At 45.2% G+C, this 23,078-nt stretch overlaps 1 protein-coding gene and 1 long non-coding RNA gene across 3 annotated transcripts in view; one reads left to right on the top strand and one right to left on the bottom strand.

Moving 5' to 3' along the window:
- Nucleotides 1–23,078, bottom strand: part of RALB (RAS like proto-oncogene B) — a 44,089-nt gene that overhangs the window by 20,482 nt on the left and 529 nt on the right. Inside the window, exon 2 of one of the 2 annotated variants that reach the window (XM_019469379.2) lies at nt 16,905–17,016. The exons of the other annotated variant lie outside the window; for it this stretch is intronic. The gene's annotated coding sequence lies outside the window, so the exon portion shown is untranslated. The remainder of the gene's footprint in view (nt 1–16,904; nt 17,017–23,078) is intronic. 2 annotated transcript variants of the gene reach the window in all.
- On the top strand, nt 17,013–20,170 carry LOC109278772 (uncharacterized). The gene is made up of 2 exons (XR_002085829.2): nt 17,013–17,096; nt 19,908–20,170. It is a non-coding gene; the product is annotated as an uncharacterized LOC109278772 (long non-coding RNA).

The raw sequence follows: 23,078 nt of genomic DNA, 5'->3' as shown, positions 1-23,078 counted from the left end.
GGCGCTTCTCTGAAGTGGAGAGACCAGAGAGCTCTGAGTCCCACCCTTCAGATCTCCCCCCAAGTCATCTGGTGCCACAGACAGCACTCAGGGACCTCATTTTCGCCCACTTTATTCTCACTGCTCACTTCCCCTTGTGCCTCTGCCTCCTGATACACACACTCCCACAGCCCCCAACGCGGGCCACAGAGGTACTCTGGAAGGAGATCAGTAAATGCAGTTTTTATAGTAAGTACCCCTTTGTGGCACACGATGGAGCTAAAAGAAAGAGAACGAAATTATTTCCTTCAAGTGTATTTAAAGTGGTGAACCAAAATGAGTTAAACTGGGGGCCCCTGGGTGGCTCAGCTGGTTGCATCCGGCTCTTGATTTCAGCTCAGGTCATGATCTCATGGTTCATGGGTTCAAGCCCTCCATCAGGCTCTGCGCTGACAGTGTGGAGCCCTGCTTGGGATTCTCTCTCCCTCTCTCTCTGCCCCTCCCCCACTCACACATGCACATGCACACATACTCTCTCTTTGAAAATAAATACACTTTAAAAAAATGTTTTGGGGCGCCTGGGTGGCTCAGTCGGTTAAGCGGCCAACTTCGGCTCAGGTCACGATCTTGCGGTCCGTGAGTTCGAGCCCCACATCAGGCTCTGTGCTGACAACTCAGAGCCTGCAGCCTGCTTTAGATTCTGTGTCTCCTCTCTCTCTCTCTCTGTCCCTCCCCTGCTCGTGCTCTGTCTCTCTCTGTCTCTCAATAAATAAACATTAAAAAAAATTTTTTTAATAAAAAAAATAAAAATAAAAATAAATTTTTTTAATAAAATGAGTTAAGTTCCCCTATAATGACCATTGATCAAAATCAGTTTAACCTCCTCAGATGTGAGATAGAAAGAGGAGGGAATCCCAGGCACTGTGGGAAGATGAAGTATTCCAAATATGTAAATTTAATAGTAAATGGAATTTACTTTAACTCCAGTACCAATTTTTATTTTAACCAATTCGTATGAGAAAGCCTAGTTCACATATGCCACAGAGTAAGGAAAGGACGCAGGCTGGGGCATCTCCTGGGCCTGAGCCGGGGTCTGCCATTTGTGAGCTGGGAGACTTAGAACTATTTGAGTTCTCCAAGCCGCAAAACCCAAACACCACCTGCCTTGCAGGATTCTCCTGAGGATGAGAGACGTAAGCACAGTGCCAGGCACCCCCTAGGAACTTAATAAAGGTTGGTTTCCTTTCCAGCAGACTTGAACATCCTAACATTTAAAAAAAAAATCTTTTTTAATGTTTTTATTTATTTTTGAAGGAGAGAAAGACAGAGCATGAGTGGGGGAGGAGCAGAGAGAGAGGGGGAGACACAGAATCTGAAGCAGGTTCCAGGCTCTGAGCTGTCAGCCCACGCGGGGCTCGAACTCACGAACCGTGAGATCCCGACCTGAGCCGAAGTCGGACGCCCAACCGACTGAGCCACCCAGGCGCCCCATTAACGTCCTAACGTTTAAAAATTTTTTCCAGGGGCGCCAGGGTGGCTCAGTCGGTTGAGCGTCCGACTTCAGCTCAGGTCACAATCTCGCGGTCCGCGAGTTCGAGCCCCGCGTCGGGCTCTGGGCTGATGGCTCAGAGCCTGGAGCCTGCTTCTGATCCTGTGTCTCCCTCTCTCTCTGCCCCTCCCCCGTTCATGCTCTGTCTCTCTCTGTCTCAAAAATAAATAAACGTTAAAAAAAAAAAAATTTCCAATTCCAATATGGCAGGCTCCTATTTCCATTACTGCTGACAAAGGAACTTGACAACATCCCCACTAGAACAATAAATTTATACACACAGTACACACATAAATCATCCACTGGTTGATTTATAAATAAAACATTGGTTTAAATCAGTGGCTTCCATCCTTGGCTGCACAATGGAATCCCCTGGGGAGCCTTGAAACCATTCTGATGCAGTGCCTGGGGGCTCAGTCGGTTGAGTGTCCGACTTTGGCTCGGGTCATGATCTTGCAGTTTGTGGGTTCGAGCCCCGCATCGGGCTCTGTGCTGACAGCTCGGAGCCTGGAGCCTGCTTCAGATTCTGTGTCTCCCTCTCTCTCTGTCCCTCCCCGTCTTTCTGTCCCTCCCCCACTTGTTTTCTGTCTTTCTTTCTCAAAAATAAATAAACATCAAAAAAATTTAAAAAAAACAAAAAAACAAAACATCCTGATGCATGGGTCCCACCCCAGAGAGTCTGATGGAATTGGCCCAGCATGTAGCCTGGCATGGGGACTTCTAGAAGCTTCTCAGGTGATTACAGTGGACACCCAACGTTGAGAACTTCTCTTACATGTACAGCTAAGCTCAAAAGAAAGGAAGAAATCCCCAAGGTAGGGTGAAAAACATCAGGGCCCTGAGAGCTGCTGTTCCCGCAGTCTTGAATAGCTGCTGTTCACAGTAACTTAGGATTTAGCAAACACACAGGGCTGAGGGACCAGCTGCCCAGGCCACGTGGGAGTCAGAACTAACACCTTTTCTCAACTGAGAACAGAGAAGCCAAGACCCTTGGAGGAACACACCTTCAGGTAAAGGATGTACTAGAAAAACATTTGTTGACCAACAGGGGACAATGACAAAGAAGCTTATCTGACTGAGCCCCAGCTGCATGGAAGTGTACCCAGAAAATCTGTGACCATGGCACTTCTCCAAAGCCAAGAAGTTAACATAAAAAGCAGTCCGAGTCTGGTCGCAGTGCTGGAACACAAGGCAGAGTGACAAACAAAACCTCTCTGGGGACACAACATGCAGTAAGACAGATCAGGATACTCATAGCTAAAATCCACAGATAGGAGCCCACAGCTCCAACCTACGAAACACCTAAGAAAATCACCATACGTGGTAGTTCACATCCATAACAAGTAGGGCTTTTCAGACAGCTATTATAAAAAGCATAATTTGAGCATTTTTAACAAAAGCAAAATCAAAATGCTAGAAAAACAACATTATCAAAAGACCAGGAGTTGAACAAGAACCCCTTTGAACGTCTAATGTATTTTAAGTATTTAAAACTAAGAATAATAAAAACCATAGGGGAGGAGGAAAAAAAACTATTGATTTTTTCTCCACCTATTTTTGGCTCATTGGTTGGAGCCCTGCAGATCTGACAAAACACAGAGTAACAAGAGAAAAACAAATGGAAGCTTATTACTGTGTACATCTCACAAACACACACAATTCAGTGATGAGTAACTCAAGGGGGTGGTCAGAACTTCAGCTTAACAAAATAATAATCTTAACAAAATAATAATAAATTTCAGAGAAGTGGCAAGACGAACGAAACAAAACAAAACAAATAAAGAAACAAACAAAAAACAAGACTTTGCACTTCTAGGGGCAACAAAGCGTGGGAAGACAAACACTATCTAAGGGAAGTTGATAGACGAGATAAGGGCTAGTGAGTAAAGTGTGCTAAGCAGGTTCCTCTGGTGCCCTCTCGGGGCTGGTAGGAGCCTAGAGCTGTCTCAGGTGATTCAGAATGGCCCTGCCCTTCCTGGTAGGGGCGCGGCGGGGAGGCAGAGAATTTTATTTTGGTCTGTTTTCAACTGTCTTCAGCTCGAAATAATCCTATGTCAAAGTGGCATATTTGGGGGTGGCACACTCCAAACCCTTTCAATGCTCAATAGAAAATTTAGGAAATATCTAAACTATCTTTCAAAGAGAAAAAAAAAATCACTTATGATTCCACCACCCAGAGATATTCGCTTATTAGCAGTAGATTTCCTGCCAGTATTCTAATCTATATAATCCTATATTTAAAACCTATTCAAGATCATAGTCATGTAGTTTGGCATGTTACCGCTCACGTATTATCTCCATCTGTCTTCTTAGAGAAGACTGAACATAATGAAATCCTTCCTTGATGATTTAAGGACCATCAAGGCTGCTGGGAGTAGGATCGTATGTCTGCTTGTGCTGCCCCCTTCCCCCCCGGACCGTTAGTTTATTGCCTATGCCAGGCCTTCTTTCCACCACTCCTTTTCTAATTATGTGCCTTTTAATAAGTGTTCTAAGCAATTAACTGGATAATTAAGCACATTTGAATTGTGACTAAAATAGAATAAATGGGGTAAGGCGTGGGCCTCTCCTAAAGGCTTCAGTTTAGCAAAGTGAAACCGCTTTTGGCCTAATTTCTGGTCCACCAGTGTTCCACAGAAAGCAAATCCTGGAGCATGAGGCTGGGACCTCCAGACCATCCATGTGTCACACAATCACTCCGAAGCAACCTTGCTTCTGTGAATTATTACAGTTGTAAGAAAATGGAGAAAGAATTTTCCAGGTTGGAGTAGGGGAGGCTTTCAAACCCATGTAGACATCTATCTAATTCTGAGCTGCTATTTTCAAAACACAAAGTCAATCTCTCTAGAAGAAACCATAATAAATGAGCTGAAAACTATTCAATAGGTCCAAAGATATTTGCCAGAGTATCTGTGCTCAAAGCTCAAAAACTGAAATAACCATGGTGGATATTTCCAATCCACACGACTGCATTGGTCAACTTCACCCGATGAAGGGAAAGACAGGATACAGGCAGAAGGGCCAACCAAGTGCCCAGCACCAAACTGATCCTGGAAACTGCAAACCCCTGACCTCGGGGCTCTTGACATTGGGAATAAATAATATTTGTTTAAGCCACTGATAGTCTACTAATTGTTGTTTTTGTTTTCACTTCTACCAAAAGTGTTCCAGAAACAGAGTCATTGACTCAAGAAACTCCAAGTCTAGTGGTTCAGACAGATCACAGCGCAGGTAAAACAAATTCCACGGCAGAAGTGAGATGCGAGGGGTGCTCTGGGAACACTGAGGAGAGACATCTAAATCACCCTGGAAAGTCAGGGAAATTCTCCCAAAGGGAGCAACACAAGACTTGGGATTTAAAGACACCAACTAGACAAAGAGAGGAAGAGAGATGCCAGGAAGAAAACAAATCAGCACGGCTTAGAAAGCGTGTGTTGAAGATTTAATGTTTGTGATTGATACGCGCAGCCAATAAATGTGTTCTAAAAAATAATACAAGTATCCTTTTTCCCAACAGTTTGTTATGAAAAGTTTCAAACTTTCAGGAAAGTTAAAGGAACCGCAGGGTGAGTCCACATACCCACCACCCAGATTCTCCAGTTTGCGTTTTGCCCCATGTGCTTTACCACAAACCCCGTCAACTGGCGTCTCTCTCCCTACCCGTCAATCCATCTTATTCCTTGCGTTTCCATGTAAGCTGTAGACATCAGGACACTTCATCCCTGACTTCAGTGTAGGCACCCATTTTTTTACAAAGCAATCATATCCACCCCCACCCCTTGCCCCACTGCTGCCTTCACTGATAATTTCAGAACTCTCTCTAAGCAGTTTGCAATCCTCCTAAATCACTTCAATGAACTCATGGGTTCATAGCCAGTACATGAAGCTACAACATTGATCTTCCAAGAGGGGAATTTGGGTCCATAACACCACGTCCTGGCATGTCTTTCCCTTTGGGCCAGAAGTCTCTTACAGGGCACTTGAGAAACACACCAATGAATACCCTTCACTACGTCTCTACCTAGTAACAGAAAAGTTCTGCGGTTAGATCCATTTTTGTGCAAAAAAAACTTTTAAGTGCTACTTTGTGCCAAGCTGCGGGCCTCTGCCCTTAGAAAACTTAATCTCTAAGGAAAGACATACAACTAAAGTATGTTAATATAATTTCCCACATGCGGTGATGAAGATGGTGCAAAGTATAATGGAAAGCACAATGAACTCTGGAAAAAAAGAATCAGGAAAGGCTTCAAAACTGAGTAAGAGTTCACTCAACAGATGGGGTGATTGAGGGGCGCTTTCCAAGCATAACTCAGAGCACAAGCAAAGGAACAAAGGCATCACACATCACAGTTAGTACCAGGTACCACATAATATTGAAGCATAAGGTATGGAGTGGGGAAGTGACAGGGTGAGGAGTCTCCAAAGACACCCATGTTCACCTACAAATGGACCTAAGATGCTATCTTAAGAAACATACCCTGGAGAAAATGGGAAACCATTGTGGGGTGTGGCCTCCAGCCCAAGTTAGCATGTAAGGCACTGAATCTGTAAGAATAAACACACATTCCCTGGGGCGCCTTGGGTGGCTCAGTCGGTTAAGCATCCGACTTCGGCTCAGGTCACAATCTCACGGTTCATAAGTTCGAGCCCCACATTGGGCTCTGTGCTGACTGCTTAGAGCCTGGAACCTGCTTCAGATTCTGTGTCTCCCTTTCTCTTTGTCCCTCCCCAACTTGTGCTCTCTCTCTCTCTCTCTCAAAAACAAATAAACATAAAAAAAAATTAAACACACACACACACATTCCCATACAGAAAAACAAGACATGCCAAACAAGACATGCCAAACTAAAAAAAGCATTATTCATAAAAATGAGGCAAGGCAAAAAAAAAAAAAAAAAAAAAGCAGGCAGGCAAGGGTTAGGGAGTGCTTTTTCTATGTCATATTCTATGATACATTAATTTGAGATAGGGCCCTCTACCACTCAGCATTAATTCAAGACCAGAACACATTCACTTGAGAAGTGAAGTTTTTAAAGCACATCACAATATATAAATCACGCAAATGTGTGTTAGGAGGAAAAGAGCAGTTTCTAGACTAATATTCTGGGCTAATATAATCATTAGTCTTTTATTAAACTGAGGCTAGGAGAAAATAAGTTGGTAGATAGAGTAAAATGCCACCTTGTCTGTATCACGGGAATGTCAAAAAAAAAATCAAATGACAATTTGAAAATGCAGAGGAACGCTTACTCAGTCCTCCTCATAAAATTCAAGTGTCCTACGTAGCACACGTCCACAAAAGCACATGGGAAACTCTCAAATACTATCCACATGCAAAGAATTGCACTTAGCACTTTTTTAGTATAACTTTAAGGTAACCTAGATACTACTAATAGGCCATAATCATAATACCTGAGTCTCCCAAAATATTATCCATGTTTTTAATCCTCTCTATAACAATCAAAAAAGGAGGACAATCCTAAATCTGGGACAATTTAAGCACCAAAATAATTAAGGGCACTAATGAAAACAGACCATTGAAAAATTAGGAATTCGTGAATCCATACCTATAATAAATATTAAATAAACAACGGAAGAGGGAGGACTCTTGCTTCCAGGAGAACACCAAAAGCAGACTGACACATTATAGAGGGTGCACCTGAGTTGGAAAATCAACATTTATATGGAAACAACTTCATATGAAAGTTCATATACATTCAAACAATTCATATGGAAAATCAACTATCATAGTAAAGATTGGTTCAGGCAAGAATCATTAATAGATGCTAAATCTACAGGGGAGATCTGGATGAGGAACACAGTATTTGCATGGTCTTACAGTGCCTCCATACATTACTTACGAATCAGAATCTGCATTTTAACAAGCAGAGTACTATTACGTGTCAAGGCAAATCCATACCACTTCCTGTTACAATCCAGATTAGAAACAATCTGATCTAAATTAGGGTCATGAAGAACTCTCCCCCAAAAGACAGTACTTTCAAATATGAAGTAACACAGGAAACAGATGGACTGCAGGGATTGTGAATGCTGAATCTTGAAAAAGGAAAACGCCATGACACGGTCTACCCAGTAGATGCCATTTCCATTGGTGTTGAAATCGACATGGAATCTTATTTCTTAGCATCTAACGCCAAATTAGTAAACAGCTGTACCCAGTAAAATGAGGGGCTGTACACACGAGTATGCCAGTGTGTATTGACAGCACCTCCCTTTCTGCCCTGAGTCCCCAGATCATACTAGTGTCTTCTACTGATCTGTCATTCTTCAAATTCAAGCACAATAATTTCCGTATATTCACTCTGCACTTTTAAAGTCTTCAGAAATAGGGGAGCCCTAAGTAAATGAGAAACAAAGTTCTTTTTTTTTTTTTTTTAATTTTTTTTTTAACGTTTTTATTTATTTTTGAGACAGAGAGAGACACAGCATTAATGGGGGAGGGGCAGAGAGAGAGGGAGACACAGAATCGGAAGCAGGCTCCAGGCTCTGAGCCATCAGCCCAGAGCCCGATGCGGGGCTCGAACTCGCGGACCGCGAGATCGTGACCTGAGCTGAAGTCGGATGCTTAACCGACTGAGCCACCCAGGCGCCCCGAGAAACAAAGTTCTTAAAAGACTGTCTGTCTTGGGAATTCATAGAATTTTACCAGATAGGACAAAATAATAAAGATTTAAAATGACGTGCTAACTTCAAAAAACGAAACACATGAAAAGAAACAAAAAAAGCGATTTTGATTTGAAAATGCATTCTTGGATTTTCACAGTTCATAACAAAACAGAAACTTTAGAAACCAGTTTAAGTTTTTTTGTATATACTTTACCAAATTCTATCAATACCTAACTTTTACTTTTTACTAAATCAGGTTTGTAAGATTGGGAGTACGTTTGTAGCAACCCTTTGCAATCCTAGCTTGAATCATCCATTAAAAACAAACAGATAAGCCATGTTACATCATAAATTCCAAGTGAGATGCTTAGCTTTGATGGCCACATTCACAGGACTGAATTGTCACGAGAGCCTCTATGAAGTCCTCCAGCACTCCTCCAAAATAAAAAAGCAGAGGACCACTTAAAGTGTTAAGCGTGTAAGAATAACAGGCCCTTTGGGCAAAAGGACATTGGTAAAAAGGAGTTTAAAAAAAATTCACTAAATAACATACAACTTTTTCCAAATACATCACTTCAGGTACTGTCAGACTAGCACCCTTTTTCTAGAAACTGCTCCCCTCTGCCATCTGCATGGTTATTATAGGACAAGGGGTGAGGGAGATAAGGCATGTCAGCTCAGTATGTGGCCCTATCCCCTGGGAGAAACTGACTGATCCCAAGGAGGGCACCTGACCCAGGCCAGGGTCTGGGTACAAAACCAAGCAGCTGGGTCCAGGATGGCTACAGCTGGGGCAGGGAGCACCTGGGGCAGAAGTAAGAGGAGTAGCAGCCCTGTGGTCCTTTAGACAGTGTGTTGCCCTTCCAAAGAGAAGTGCCTGCCGGTTGCTGGAATTTAGGGATGTCAGACTTCTGCTTCTTTAAGAGATGTCGGACATTTGGAATTTTATGTGAAACTCCCTTTTTCAATGTTAACAATTAAATCACTTTTGAAAAGCACTGTGAGCAGACAAAGCATGTCTGCAGACCGCTCACTTTTGCAAATTGGCCGCTATGTTTTTTGCCAAGTAGTGAAAGCAGCAAGAGAGACGGAGCCTGAACACGGAGAAGAAACACTGGGACAGTCCTGGCAGCATTCGGGGGGTTGGTTCCCGCTGCTCCTGAGTCCCAGCCGCATCCTTGGCCCCTTCCTTGGCTTGGTTTTCCATTTGTCTGCTGAGTCAGTGACACACACTGGTGTCCACCCAATAAATCCCCCTTCGTGGTGTGAGCTCGTGTACCTTACGTTTCTATCACTTCCAACCAAGTGAGTCCCAACTGACTGTACATAATGGCTTTGAAAGTACACATACAATTCAAGTCCAAGGAATCAGATCCAGGCAGGGCCAGGGGGAAAATATAATGACACAAAAATACTTCATTCTGAATGAATAAGGCATGAGCACTACATATAGCAACTCCAGCTGAAGGTGTTTCCAGGGAATTCAAATATTCTGTCCTTTATATGATTAGGACTCTTGCCCACAGTGAAGGAAACTCCAACTGAAAATAGTTTAAGCAAAACAATTATTTATCGGCTCACCTAATGGCGTGTCCAGGAACAAAGCTTGCTTCAGGGGCTCAGATGATGCCTCCAGAACCCACTTTCTCCCCCCAGCCCCCGGCCATCCCTAGGCTCCACCTCTCCAACCTCACGGCCTACTACTCCCCCCTCTGTACCCTCCCAACCCCGAGCCTTTCCACACTCATCATTCACAAACCCAATTCCTTCTAGAACTTTCCATTTAAAGGTCACTTCTTCAGAGAGTGAAGGACCCCCACACTTCAAGTAGACCCTCTCTCAGTCTCCATGTCAGCCTCTTGGCTCCCTTCACTGCACTGATCACAACTTGTAATTCCTTTCTTTTTCTCCTTCCATGCTTTTTGCTTATTTCTTCTGCTACTCTTAAGGCTCCATGAGGCCAGGTGCCAGGCCTGCCCTTTTCCCTCTTATACCCTTGTATGACAGGAATATTTCCGTTCTAATCAACCTGAAGAACATAACGTTTACCCAAATTATGGTCATCATAAAATCTAGAATACAGGGTAAACTTAACAGTTGGATTCATCTGGGGCACCTGGGTGGCTCAGTCGGTTGAGTGTCTGACTTCAGCTCAGGTGATGATCTCACAGCTCGTGAGTTCAAGCCCCACGTCGGGCTCCGTGCTGACAGCTCAGAGCCCGGAGCCTGCTTCGGATTCTGTGTCTCCCCCCGTCTCTCTCTCTGCTCCTCCCCCACATGCACTCTGCCTCTCAGAAATAAAGAAAACTAATAAAAAAAAATGTTTAAACAGTTGGATTCATCTATATCTTACCTCCATTACTTACTGCCAAAAGCCTAAAAAATTTAAGCCATTATTTCCTAATGTCAAAAGCAAAATTTGGCAGATAGGTAACATTAATTTCTACTTTTTAAGCTTTGCGAATTTGTCACTAAAGACTTTGACTCTCTTAAGGTTGGCATTTAAGTGTTTATTTGAACTTACTACGGGATTGTCATTATTGGTTATGGCCCAGGCCCTTAAAACAGAGATTGCCAGATCATCAAGCAAACATGTTTCAGAGTAAATAAAAACCTGTAGTTTTAGGGTCCGGTGTTTCAATACAAAAGGCAAACTCCCTACACTTATACCAGAGACACCCTTTACAAATTAGAACAACCTAGTACTCCTAAGAGTCTCATCATTTCACCCGCTGATTTAAATAAGGAATCCTGAGAGGATTTATGATCATTTGATTGTTATTCAATTGGCAGCGATTTTTCGGACGGACCATCTCTCCTATGGCCTTGCACTGTCAGAAAGAGCCACAGGCCCTTGCCGGGGCAGGCGGAACGTGAATGGCTAAGCGACCCGAATAACGTGGACGTGGCTCGGAGCACCTCAGCTCCAGGTACAGCAGGCCACCTAGCGAAGGATCTGTATGGGTCAGCTAACGATCTCTCCACAGACACCGAGTCACTTGAGCTGCTGTTCAACTTCTGCTACATCTTTCTATGAAAGGAAGATACACAGTCTTAACTTCTCTGTTTGGCAAGTTTGGATTTTCTTAGGAGCGACAGTCCTGGCAAGAAACAACTGAAGTCACCACGGTTCTCAGAGGACAGTCTTTCTGCGCCCTCAGCCTCACCTGCACATACTAACTTAAAGAAGGAAACTCCTTTTTCCCTTCCCTTGAACAACTGCTATTGTCATTAGCACTGGGGGAGAGAATATTTTTGTGCTGTCATTCATGTATGACTCAGTTTCCAGGTCCAAAAAAACAAGGAAGTTGAATTAAATGATCTAAGTTCCTTTCCAGTCTTTGCTGTTTTTTTTTCCTCCTTGAAACTAAATCTGCAAAACAACTTAAAGTACTCCTCCTGAGTGCCTAAGGAAATTTGTTTTAGGTATGTCTGCTCCCTGATGAATATCTCTTTATATGTTCTCCCGCCAACAAAACAAAACAAGACAAAACAAACCCCACAACTAAATTAACAAAACAAGCTAAAGTCACTTAAACAAAAACCAGAAAGCTCTGAAGTCACTCATCATAAATATTCTGTTTCCAGGCTGTACCCTTATGTACATGTTATTCTTTCTGCCAGGATTGCCCTTCTTCCTGATGGAGGATCGCCTATAATTTAACACTCAGCCTAAATATTTCCTCTACCACCTTCTTAGGTCTCCCCCAGCAGAGCTGACCCTCCCTGAGTAGGTCCCCCTGCCTGTCAATACACCTACTGTTGCACTGAAATAAACCAGTAATTTATTCTTAGATGATGTTTGTCTCTCCCACCACATTGAGAGCTGCCCATTCACCTTTGTGTGCCCAGTGTGCCTGGCGCTTAGGAGACACTCAGGACTTGGCAGATAAAAGAAAAACAAGTTCTCCATTGGGGCTGAGAGGTCTGGTCTCAAGAGGATAAGTGGTAACTGGTGAACTTCGAAAGGTTAGTTCATTTATATGATGACTTTCCTGAACTACAAAGCAATGGAACAGTGACAGGTAATTTGCAAGCTCTGATTTTTTTTTTTTTTTAAGTATACAGTTATTTCTGAAACAAAGTCTTCTCCCACTATACACTCATCCCCAATGGAACCTGGGGATTGCACTGGCCTTGGAGAGGTCTACCAATTTATCCAGACTCCAGCTCCTTCCACCCGCAAAGGCAGCCTCGGAGACATTAGAACCACTGCATGTCTCAGTCACAGAAGGTCAAATTTGGAACTAGCATACATGTCCCTGTTCTGAACTACTCTCCCCAAACCAATCCTGCTTAGAGACGTTCTACTACTATTTCCACTTGTACGGCATCTACTAGGGTATCGCACGCACTCAGAGCGTGTAGAATTTGCTGGGTCATGTAACTAGTCTGTGGCGGGGCTGGGACGGTAGGCCCAGCAGTCTGGCTGCAGAGCCTACTCTTGGAGCCGTGACACTAGGCTGCTCCATCAGCAGACTAGGGTAGGGTGGGGAAGACCTTCAAACACGGTGTGAAATACCGGAATTTTTATCACTGACACAGAACTATGGATCAGAAAGCTCATTAAGGAGAGAGAGGCACAGGCAACTACAGCACAAGTTCGAGGAGGAAATACACAACAGAAAACACTTACTACATACCGCCCCGAACATACCCCCAGAAACTGAAAGCAGGGACTTGCACAGATTTGTACGCCCACGGTCACCGCAGCACTATTCACAACAGTCAAAAGTGAAAGCAGTCCAAGTGTCCACTGATGAATGAATGGAAAACAAAATGTGGTACATCCGTACAACAGAATACTGTTCAGTCTTAAAAGGGAATTTAATCCTGACAGAAGCTACAATGCAGATAAACCTGGAAGACATTAGGCTAAGTCGAATACGCCAGACACGAAAGGGCAAATACTATATGATTCCACTTACGTGAGGTACCTAGAAGAGTCAATTCATAGAGATGGAAAGAGGAATAGTGGTTGCCAGGAGCCAGGGAAGTCAGTATTTTATGAGCACAGAGCTGCAGAATGGGATAATTAAAAATGTGTTGGAAGGGCACCTGGGTGGCTCTGTTGGTTGAGCATCTGACTTCGGCTCAGGTCATGATCTGACCTCTGTCTCTGTCTCTCTCTCTCAAAAATAAATAAACATTTAAAAAAATTTTTTTAATCACTAAAATGATGGAGAGGTGCCTGGCTGGCTCAGTCAGTAGGGCATGTGGCTCTTGATCTTATGGTTGTGAGTTTGAGCCCCACCTTGGGTATAGAGCTTCCTTTTAAAATAATTGCTAAAATGACAGATCTTATGTTATGTATATTTTACCACAATTCCTTAATTTTTTTAATGTTCATTTATTTTTAAGAGAGATAGAGCACAAGCAGGGGAGGAGCAGAGAGAGAGGGAGACACAGAATCCAAAGCAGGCTCCAGGCTCCGAGCTGTCAGCACAGAGCCCGACGCGGGGCTCAAACACACAGATGGTGAGATCGTGACCTGAGCCAAAGTCAGATGCTTAACCAACTGAGCCACCCAAGCGCCCCTACCACAATTTTTTGAAGTAGTTATATACCAACTACAGTGTGAGAAAAAACAGTCAACTTGAAGTTTGGAGTCTGTCTGTGGGAAGCTAATGCCCTTAGTTAAGTTGCTTTCCTTGGCCTCACCCTCATCCGTAAAACACACAGGGGGTCTGTATCCTGGGGGTTGTTAACATTACGTGAGAAAATACCCGGCTCTAAGTAGGCACTTAACTGACTTTTGAACATCATTCTGACAGTCTAGAAAGTCCTGAGAAAGAAACTGGCCTACCAGCCAGACCTATTCGAAGGCAGGATAAGCTGCCAGTCCTTAAAGAAGGACGAGAATAGGGGAGCCTTCTTTGCAGAGACTCAGTCCTCTGCCAGCGGAGCTGACACCTGCCAGGACACCACACTGGGAGGGAAGAGGGCCGGATCACGATATGACTGGGTGAGTCTCTGTACCACCCGGCCTGAACACCTGCCCCGCCTATCTTGGGGTAACTAGAGAGGAAAAACAGGACTTCCGCCTTCCTCTGAAATGACTCCTTTCCCCACCCTCCACAACCAGGAGAACACCAACCAACTCAAGACCCCCCACCTCTTCCAAGAAGTTTCCGCTAGCTTTTAGCTTTCCCTGAGACTTTGCTGTGCCCTGGGGACACCATATCTTAAGTAGACACTATCTTCCTCTCCTGCCATGTGCCTCAGGGCCAGGAAGAAATAAGTGTCCTTCCTCCCTCCCACTTGTCACTTCCAGTAGAGGACATCCTTCCTCCAATACTCCCCTCCTTCCTCTTGCAAAAGCCCCTTATCTTCAAGGCTCTGGCGATCAGCTTCCCCCCAACCCTGCTGCCCTCAGGTCATCTATGGACATCCTCACTGCCCTCATCTATTGGTGGTATTTGCTTCTGGTTCACAGACTTCCCTTCGACCCCTTTCTCCTGTTATCCCCCTTAGTGACTCCTGTGCCCATTTGGACAACTTGCCACAGAGCTCGGCCTCTCCCAAGTCCTTGTCCTCCTCTTCTCCAAAAACCCTTTCCTTCCTCCTACCTAACACTGCTGTGCTCATGCCCGGCACGTCAGCCTCAGAGGCGGCTGCCTCCAACATGTCTCCAGCCTCGGCCTCCTTCCTTCTGGCTGGGGCTCGGGCTCGCGTAAATACCCACTACCCCAGTAGCTGCTGCTACTACCACCGTGGTTCCCCGCCTGATGGTTACTCGCAAGCACTGGCCTCTAGCACTTTCTTTCTGTGCCTTACCTCCCCGGGCCCCACCTCCCTCCTTCAGGAGCTTAGATCTCACATTATGAAAGCCCCCTCGCTGGTACCTTCCCGCCCTGGCCCCTTTCACTCCTTTCCAGCCCCAGCACCCGGCACGCATCAACATCAACGCTGCTGGAGAGGGAAAGAGACCCTTGCAGCCAGCCTTACGAAACTTCATGTTAAATGCACTTACGATCCCAAACCAGGAACGGGCATTCGCTGCCTAGAAATTTTACTGATTCTGCCCTATGCCCTCCCTAAGCTCACGCTCTACAGATGATCTTACCTCACTTTTCCCAAACACAAGCCATCAGGCACAAACTCCCTCATTGCTCCTGCGCCAAATCTGCAAACCTACCAGCATCCTTACCCACCTCCTCCCTGTCTCCCGCTGCACGAAGAGCACACTCCTGCTCGTAGCAAAGCCAAGCACTCCACACAGGCTTTGCTCCATGCGTCCCTACCCCCCTACCCAAGAACAGCATTCCTGTCGCTGTCCCCTTTTTCCTGCCTCATTAATCAGTCTTTACCTCGGTAGGGGATCACCCACAACAGCATACAGACGCGGTCTACTGAATCTTCATCTTAAACATACACACCCCTGTGATTGCCATCTGTCCCCCCCAGCTAGTGACACAATTTCCCTGTAGCCCTGGTTATTTATACCAATGCTTCTCAAACTTGTAATTACCTGGGAATCTTGTTAAAATTTATATTCTGATTCCATAGGTCTAGAGGGGAGCCCAGAGTGCACTGCCTACCAACTCCCAGATCGGTCCTGGCCCAAGGGTCCCACTCTGCACAACAAGGCCCTGTGTTTCCTTTCCTCCCTACTTCATTTACAAATTCCCTTCCAGCATGGCTCCCTCCCCCAGCATAACTTCCAGACACTGGGCTGGTCAGGGTCACCCCTAAACCCCACGTTGCAAACTCCAATAAAAACTGTTCTCTTTCTGGGGCGCCTGGGTGGCTCGGTCCATTGAGCGTCCGACTTCGGCTCAGGTCATGATCTCACGGTTCAAGGGTTAGAGCTCAGCATCGGGCTCTGTGGTGACAGCTCGGAGCCTGCTTCAGATTCTGTGTCTCCCTCTCTCTCTGCCCCTCCCCTGCTTGCATTCTGTCTCTCTCTCAAAAATAAATAAACTTTAAAAAAACAAAACTGTTCTCTTTCTCCTTTCCCATGCCCTCCGCTTTCACCAAAGAGCATGTGGCAACTGCGAGCCAACCCTGCCTGGAAAAGGGAAGGCCCGGAGCAGGCCAATTCAAAGACCCCTCTTGGGGTCTCCCTCCGGATCCTGTCCCTTCTGGCCTCTAGAGCAGCACACTCCCCCTCACCCCCCACCTCCGGGGCTTGCTGTTTCTCTGGGAGCTCTCTGTCAGGCATCTTAGGCCAGGTCTTCCCCCTCTACTTGGCTCCTAAATGTCAGTCCTCCTCAGAGCTCCGTCTTCCCGCCCCTACACTCCCCTTCAGTGACCTCATCCATTCCCGCAGCCCTACACGCCACTCCCAAACTTCTAAAATGCAGCCTAGACAATCCTCCTGACCTCCAGACTCCTATCCCTCTGCCAAACTGCCACCTCTCCCCACGTGGCTGTCCTGTGAGAATCTCAAGCTTAACATTCCCAAAATAGAACTCTCGATTCTTCTTTCCCTGCTTCAAACCTTTTCCATCTCCACTATTAGTAGTAGTAACTCAAGTGACTAGTTGTGCCCAAGCTATTACTAAAGCCAAAACCTGAGAGTCATCTTGGATTCCCTTTGCCTCTCCCCCAACTCAGTTCGTGACCAATTCTACTGGTTCCCTCTCCAAAACCCCTTTCAAAGTGGCTTATCATGGCCACTTTAGCCCCTCTTCAACCTATTTTTCACACAGCCCCTACTGTGAGTTTTCCAAAACTGCAAATAAAAGTGGGCATAAAGCCCTTTATGGCGCCCCATGAATAAAATCCAAAGCCACTATTCACCAACCTCTCCCTGGCCAGCTTTGCCTTCTTTCAGTTCCACGAGCAGGCCAAGTGCTTTCCTACCTAGGATTCCTTTCACGTGCTCTGCTCCCTTCTTGTATTGCTTTTAGGAAGACCTGAAGCAACAGGAAGCAAGCAAGACACAGTCAAGTGACCGAAGAAGACCCCCGTGGCTGCCCGGAGCGGAAAGAAAGAGGTAGGGTCTGGTATGAGCCGATAGTACACTGGGAAGGAAAGGGCCAGATCATTTGAGACCCCGCAGGCCCAGCACTGTAGAGACTGCAGACTTTCCAATGAGGGCAATGGAAGGCCACTGAAGTGCTTCCAGCAAAGGGGTGACATAATTAGTCCTGCATGTTGGAAAGATCACTCCAGTTAAAGTACGGGAAACCAGAGGGGCCAAGAGCAGATGTGGGAGGTCCAGCAGGCCAGACCAGAGACAATGGGGGCCTAAGAGGATGACAGTGGAGACGGGGAAAGTGGCTAGACTTTAGAACTATTTAGGAGGCTGTGACGCTGTGATTTATAAGAAATACATACTTGCTCCTTCAGATGGCCAAAATGTATTTCTCATGTATATTTAGTCTTCATCCAGTTTCTGTCTCGCAGCTCCCCAAACCCTTGGAATTTCCTGAATGCAAAGAGCAACAGGAACATCTTTTGTTATAATATTTAAGTCTTCTTGTCCTCAGTTCCTGAAAAGCCTCAGAGCCAAAAAGGTGGAATGGGTGTCGTGTTATTCATAACACGACCTTCCCACCACAACTAGGTTTGTGCTAATGAGGTGACCTTTAGACCACCTAAGTATGGGCGCTGGTTGCCAGAGGAACCCACCTTGAACAGGGGGTTGGAAGTTCCAGTCCCACCCCCCTGACCTCCTGGGAAGGGAAGGGCCTGCTGGGAGGGGAAGGGGCTGCGGGGCAGTGATTTCATCAATCATGTCTCTGTAATGAAGCCTCCACAAAACCCCAAAAGGAGGTGTGGAGAGCTTCCAGGTCAGGGAACCACGTGCCACGTGCGGGCCCCCAACCCCATGAGGCCAGAAGCTCCTTCGTTCAATGCCTCACCCTACGTAGCTCTTCGTCTGGCTCTTGATTTGTCTCCTTTAATACCCCTGTAATAAATCCCTGATCTCGTGAATAAATGGGTTTGCTGAGTTCTGTGAGCCGCGCTAGCACATTAATCAAACCCAGGCAGGGGGTCACGGGCACCTCTGGTTTGTAGTGAGTCGGTCAGAAGCACAGGGAACGATCTGGGCTTGCGACTGGCATCTGAAGTAGAGCGTGGTCCTGGGGGGGCCAGACCCTTAATCTGTGGAATCTGATGCCGTCTCCACGCAGACAGTGTCAGAACGGAGTTAAAATGTAGACACCCAGCTGGTGTCAGAGAACTGCACAGTGGTGTGGGGGGGAACCACACACACGTACAGCCTTGGAATTGGGTCCAGAACCCCTCTAGAAGTTAAAAATGGCAGCACTTAATGAATGAGCACGTGTAATTTTAGATTTTTAAAAAGGCTTAACACACAAGGAGGAGTAGAGGTCCCACAATGACTACGTCCACTACGGATAACAGGATCAGCTAATCCACACTGGACGACAGTCCACCAGTCCTTTCCTGTTGTTACTGGCAGACTGGGGTGGAAGGAAGGAGGGGGGGATGACAGGAGAGGTAGGATGAAAGAAAAGAAAGATACTAGCTCACAAATTAGGGCAGTGGATGGGAAAAGGGCCAAAATGGGAAGAAAGGAAATGCCAGCTTTGCTGAGTTTCCAGGCGGCCTCATGACCACTCGAGCAACCTTCAACTGGGCCGGACTGAACAAAAGCCATTCTCACCACACTTAGGTTTCTGAAGTTACAATTTAACATGACTTGTGAAACCCCTCATTCCAAATATGCTTTGTGCAAAGGATATTTGTTATATGAAAATACTAGAATCACAGAAGAGACGTTTTCGAGCTGGAAGGGAACTTAGAAAACACTGAATCAGGCTTCAGGCTCAGGATGCCTCTTCTCTCCACCGATAGACACTTTGGGAGATTTCATCTAGAAGCTAAAAGAATAAAGTCCTTCTATCCAGGTAGATAATTAAAAGGTATTAGGTTTTGGGGCACCTGGGTGGTATAGTCAGTTAAGCACCCGACTTCAGCTCAGGTCATGATCTTGTGGCTTGTGAGTTCAAGCCCCCCGTTGGGCTCTGTGCTGACAGCTCAGAGCCTGGAGCCTGCTTCACGTTCCTTGTCTCCCCCTCTCTCTGCCCCTCCCATGCTCATGCTCCATCTCTCAATAATAAATAAACATTAAAAAAAATTTAAAGGTATTAGGTTTTAAAAAGAGAAATGAAAAATTGCTGGCCAAATACATATTGCCCAAAGATTTATAATAATTGGAAGAGAGGGGCACAGATTAGGTTTTTTAAGATTTTTTTAGTTCCTTTGCCAGTGAATTTTATTTTTAAAAATACACAGATGATTAATGACTAATTTTAAGCTGTTCATCAAGGAGATCATTTTGGCAATAATTTTTTTTTTTTTACCAATTTGTTTTAGGGTTAAAAAAAAAAACTCAGCTGTTCCATTTGGTTTAAGGATCAGCTAGATTTAAATTTCTAATTTCCAAAGCTACTGCATATTTGGCTAATTAATTCTAGCATCTGACAATGAAAAAACAGAAGAAAGAACATAAAGTTAAAAGTAAAATATTAAAAGTTTCTAAAATGGTAAAAACCCTGGCTGCATTTTATTCTCCCATCATACATACTTTCGTAAGCATATGAGACAAAGATTTGCTCAATAATGTCTGGTCTAAACCTTCAAAAGGAAATCTGGTAGCCTCCAAGAATGTCCAGGGTCCTCAAGGTCTCCTTGTATAGTTCCCTCCCACATTGTACCAGGTTTGGTCCATGTGTCAGTAGAAGTGAGGGTACGTCTGTCACCTCCAAGATTAGATACAAAGGTATCACACCTTCCATCTTGACTGTCCTCTTTCTCTCTCTCCCTCTCTCAGATCACTTGCTCTGGGGAGAAACTTAGTCACCACGTTGTGAAGAGTCCTACAAAGAGGCCCTCATGGTGGGGCACTCAAGCTTCCAGCCAGCAGCCAGGAGAGTGAGCCACCCTGGAAGCAGAGTCTCCAACCCCAGTCAAGCCATCAGATGACTCCAACCTCCGAAGAGACCCTGAGCCAGAATCACCCAACCAAGCTGCTCCCGGATTCCTGAATTTCAGAAACGGTTTGAGACAACGAACGTCTGTCGATTTAAGCTGTTACATTTGGGCTAATTTATTATACAGCAGTAGAAAATTCATTCAAGACAGATGAACTTTAGAGGTAGCCAGCCACACATGACCAAACCACTATATTTCCTTCAACTCATGCCATTACGTGAAGAAAATACATGTACACACTATATATAAGATGCCCACAAAGCACTGGCAAAAGCAACAATGACAACAATGTCAATTAATCAATTATCAATTAATTATCAATTAATGGCACCACTCTCTGCATTCAGATTTCAATTGTTTTCAAAACGCACAAACTCCTCAAAGAGTCATCTACAACCACCATAGAGAACACTCACAAAAATTATAAGCATTCCCTTTTTTTTTTTTAGAGTAACATAAACTTGAAATACCTTCCCTCTTTGACTTTCCGCGTCCACATTCTCGTCATGTTTCTCCCCACTCTCACCCGTCCAAAAGCTCATATGTCCTCTTGCCTACTGGGTTCTCCGTTTTGAAACCTCTAAGAATATGTACATATATACACCCATATTTGTATTCTTAAGTAACCAAGAGAACTGAGAAGTTAAAGGAACCAGCTCATGGTCAAATCTCCAAGGTCAGATACGTATCTGGTATTGCTTAGATCAGTGGGTCGGGGCCAAGTGGACAGCAGATACTCTATAAATGTTCATTTCCTTCCTCTTCCTTCCCCACCTCCCCCACGATTAGGAAAGACTGCATTTTCTCTGGCACGCTGTTTTCTTTGATTCGGACTTCTCAACAACATGCATTCTCTTGAAAAAAAAAAAAATTTCTTCAAGTGTCTTGCATATCTAACAGCAGGGGTTAGTTATTTGCTCAGAAGCAACTGGATCCAGTGAAAAGTGGGACTCTTGCCTTATCATCTTGAGACAAGTTACACTGGGAACCTCAGAAGAGCTCACCAAGATCTCTTCCAAAAACTGCAGCTCTTCGGTGTTATCCTGTCTCCAAATCTAGCTTTCAGAAAAGGTTTCCAACAATGTTTCTAACTTCCATAAATTTCATGAGTGGAGAGGGATTTAGTAACTGAATGCAAAGAGGCATTGTGGGACTGGGCGATGTGGCACAAAGGATTACCTCAACTCTGGTTTACAAATTTCCAGAGTCCCGAGCCATCTCCAGCCAAGGCAAGAACCTTAAAGAATGAAGGCAGAATTAAGAATTCAGAACTTTTCTACTTCTTCCACCTTTCACCAACACCCATTTAGATCCTATCTGACATTCTAATTCTTGTCTCCCTACCTATGTGTCTGGGTCCCATATTCACAAAGTCCTGGGAAAGCGTCTACCACTAGGGAAATCTTGCCAAGATCTCAGATACCCACTGTTTTCAGTGGGAAATCCCATGAATAGAAAAGGAAGTTAAGACCCAGATGCGATCAGAAGAAAGCAGTCTATGGGACAGGACTAAAACCACACATAAGGAGGGGCGCCTGGGTGGCTCGGTTGGTTAAGCGTCTGACTTCGGCTCAGGTCATGATCTCACAGTCTGTGAGTTCAAGCCCCGCGTCGGGCTCTGTGCTGACAGCTCAGAGCCTGGAGCCTGTTTCAGATTCTGTGCCTCCCTCTCTCTCTGCCCCTCCCCTGTTCATGCTCTGTCTCTGTCTCAAAAATAAATAAACGTTAAAAAAAATTTTTTTTTAAAACCGCACATAAGGAATGTGTATCTCTGGCCTTATTCCCACCCTTACCTCCATTCCACCCCCACTACCACAAAGAACACCTTAAACATGCCCAATTTCGTGTACTCCTAACAGGTGGCATAACTATTTACCACCTTTTTACTGCCGTGGGGTCTCCAGCACACAGAGGTGAAAAGTCATGCTCAAGACCCCACCGCCAATAAAGTTTCAAAACCAGCATCACACCTAGGTCTTCACATCTTGCCTTCCTTTTCTTCCCAATATTCGACACCACCTCCCCAGTCACTCCCTTTCTGAGAACTTCCACGTTCTAATTCCACTGCTCCAGGTTTAGGGAATATTGCCTTCACCTGTTTTGAGCTTTGACCTCCAAGAATCTTCGTTGCTCTGCTGAACACAGGTCATGTGCACATCTAAAAGATATGCTATACTCTCTGACAATCAGTGCCCACTATCCATCTCCAAAACTTAAAAAGAAAGAAAGTTAGAAAGCTAGGTCAAAGCAGAAAGTTCTCTGTTCTACAAAGGGACGTCACAGGGGACGCAAATGAACAATCAGCCAAGACTCTTCCATGGGCAATTCTAAATTTTTTTTTTAATATTTATTTTTGAGAGAGAGAGAGTGGGGGACGGGCAGAAAGAGAGGTAGACACAGAATCTGAAGCAGGCTCCAGGCTGCTGAGCTGTCAGCACAGAGCCCCACGTGGGGCTCGAACTCAGAGACCATGAGTTCACAACCTGAGCTGAAGTCTGATGCTTAACCATCTGAGCCACCCAGGAGCCCATGGGCAATTCTAAAGCAGTCCACCAGAAACAAAAACTTCTCCCCTGAAGGCTCACCTGATAACAATACCAAAGTTCCAATGTTTCCAAGATTCATCTGTAAATTAGCACAGAAAGGACACTGCTCAAACAAGCAGCCTGGGCACAGCTATCTCTGCCCTCAGCAGTTCTAAACCCACCCCGACACGGATAACCTCATATACCCACAAGAGGGCAAGAAAAGAGGAGTGGAAGCCTGGTCCAGCCACACAGTTCAAGTCCGTGGTGCTTCCTATTAGAAAGCCACAGACGGTGGCAGTCCTACTATCAGAAAGGAACTGGAGCGGGATGGGGGGGGGGGGGGGGCGCAAAGAAACAGCTCTATGCTCACTTGCAGGACAGGACCAAAAACAAACAGACCAAACAACTTCTGGAGCACCGCCCCAGTTCAGTCCAAGTTCCTAAGGTACTAGGAAGTTTTTGCAACACTTACTACAGCTCTT

Source organism: Panthera pardus, unplaced genomic scaffold, assembly GCF_024362965.1.
Source record: "Panthera pardus isolate Hobbes unplaced genomic scaffold, ASM2436296v1 HiC_scaffold_10, whole genome shotgun sequence".
Taxonomy (NCBI): domain Eukaryota; kingdom Metazoa; phylum Chordata; class Mammalia; order Carnivora; family Felidae; genus Panthera; species Panthera pardus.
The sequence above is the reverse complement of the archived record's forward strand: the minus strand, read 5'-3'. Positions and strand labels throughout refer to the sequence as shown.